The sequence below is a fragment of the Salmo trutta genome, chromosome 19, assembly GCF_901001165.1.
Source record: "Salmo trutta chromosome 19, fSalTru1.1, whole genome shotgun sequence".
In the NCBI taxonomy this organism is placed as follows: Eukaryota; Metazoa; Chordata; class Actinopteri; order Salmoniformes; family Salmonidae; genus Salmo; species Salmo trutta.
In genome coordinates, this window is record NC_042975.1 from 31,172,872 (window position 1) to 31,175,139 (window position 2,268).

Below are 2,268 nucleotides of genomic sequence, written 5' to 3' on the forward strand. Positions count from 1 at the left end.
ACCTTGCTTACGCAGGTTATGAGAAGCCCATTTGTAATTTATGCATCTGATCTATAAATCGCAAATTAACGGCACCTGAACGTGCCTTGCAATCAGTGATTTCCCCATATAGAATGCTAGCACAAATTAAGGTTTAGTCAGGAATAGCCATGGACCAAAAGTGTAACGGCTGTCGTTATGTAGAGAGGACCAAGGCGCAGCGGGTTGCATGCTCATCATTATTATTAATTACAATGTGAACACGGAAAAACAATAACCAAAGAAACGACAGGAACAGTTTTACAGGCTATAATAACAAGCAGTGCAAAATCAACTACCCACAAATCCCCAGGTGAAAACACGCAACTAATATATGACTCCCAATCAGGAACAACGACGTACAGGTGTTCCTGATCGGGAGCCACACAGAAATAAACAAACTAGAAAAACAACCTAGAATACAAAACCCAGAACATACACCAAAACCCGGTAATACATAAATAAAACACCCCTCTACAATACTCATAACCCCCTAACCACATAAAACAAATACCCTCTGCCACGTCCTGACCAACCTACAAATACAAATAACCCCTATACTGGTCAGGACATGACAAAAAGAGAAGACGAGATTACAGCGATGGTAGAGGAGATTGAAGACAGGCAACACGTATTATTCAGTGGACTAAATAGTGGGTTGACAAAATAAAACCAAACTGGTAGTTTGGGAGTGTGTCACCGCTGCAGTGAACATTGTGGGGCAGCAAGACAGAACTGTGGCTGATGTGAAAAATAAATGGTCTGACCTTAAACTGCAAGGGGAAAAAAATTAAATAAAGCCATATTTTATTCACATTGAAACAGGGGAAGCTGTGTTGCAGCCCGTGCACCGGGTGAGTATGTGCCCTCCACCCAGTGATAAAGTGCGTGAGGCTCCCAAATCAGCAGGTGCCAGGAGTGAGGGGGAAGGTTTGACCCCTGGTGTTGAGGGTCCATCCGTCCACGTCTGCATCCATTACCAAGCGTCGCAGACCCGCAAGTGCCAGGAGTGAGGGGCAATGTTTGGCCACAGGTGTCGAGGGTCCGTCCATGTCTACGGTTCACTTGTTGACCGCCTCAGTCCTGCAAACCAAGAACAAGTTGAACACATTGGTTGAGCAGATTGTGACTGAACTCGGAAGAATACACAAGGTTGAGAGTAATTTACATAATGCAATTGTTGAACGATTTCCACAACGTAAATAAAAAAAAAAACTATGCTTTGTATATTGTCCGGCATTCTGTTTCTTACCAATCTCTGTATGAGCTGCCGCATCACTGCATCAGGCGGGGAAGGTGCTCCATTGGGTGGTGGGTTAGGAGGCTCTTGGGGGTCCATTCTAATCTCTGCATCCATTTCAATACCATGCCTCAGGGCTATGTTGAGGAGATCAACCACATGACAGTAATGCGTGTCACCTTTGATTGGGGAGGGAAACCATTCATTCTTAAACAAGCTAACATTTTACATTTAAGTTTGAAATTGCACACCCCAGTGTTCTTGTCAAACAAACGTGCACTACTAATGGGCACTACAGTTACTGAGAACACCCCTTAATCTGTTCACATTTTGTTGCAATGCTAGTGGAAATGATAAGAATCAGCTGATTCCATTCGTTTACACTGGCATTGCTACAAAATGAACAAGCTTCAAGGGGACATCTCAGTAACCGTAGGGCGACATTAAAAACTTTTCAGCTGTTTGGCCAGAACCTTCAGGTGTGTAATTTCAATAAATGCTAAATTTAAAATGTTGGTATGTTGCTTTAAGTCGACCCATTTTAAAACTATATGTAAGTTTTGTAGTGGAGTTTTCCACCTGATGCATCAAGGCATCGCCACCTACCCTTCAGCAGTCCGATGGTGCGCTCTACAACTGACCTTGTTCTACAGTGCGCCAAATTGTAGCGCATTTCCTCTGCTGATCTGCAAAGGGAGTGAGAAGCCACGTTCTCAGTGGAAGCCCCGGTCACCTGATAGGGTAAAACTGTTGGTACATTATTTTGCACGGTTAGGATATTATATACAACAAAATAACTCACCGAGAAGCCACCTGCCTCCACTCTCACCAGGTTCTAGATGCAGGCCGACTCTGCGGTGGCGCAGAATGAATGAGTAATGAGTAGACCCTGGCCACTTGGAGCATACATTGAGTTGTTGCGTACGGGCATCGCAGATCTGAATATTCAATGAATGGAAATTCTTCCTGTTAACATATACATGTTCATCTGCAGACGGTGCGCGTAAGGC

At 44.1% G+C, this 2,268-nt stretch overlaps 1 long non-coding RNA gene across 1 annotated transcript; it reads right to left on the bottom strand.

Annotated features, from left to right (window-relative positions):
• Nucleotides 1-544: 544 nt before the first annotated feature.
• On the bottom strand, nt 545-1,992 carry LOC115153696 (uncharacterized). Its single transcript, XR_003867737.1, has 3 exons — nt 1,900-1,992; nt 1,271-1,437; nt 545-1,101 (listed from the first exon to the last, which is right to left on the bottom strand). It is a non-coding gene; the product is annotated as an uncharacterized LOC115153696 (long non-coding RNA).
• Between the last annotated feature and the right edge of the window lie 276 nt (nt 1,993-2,268).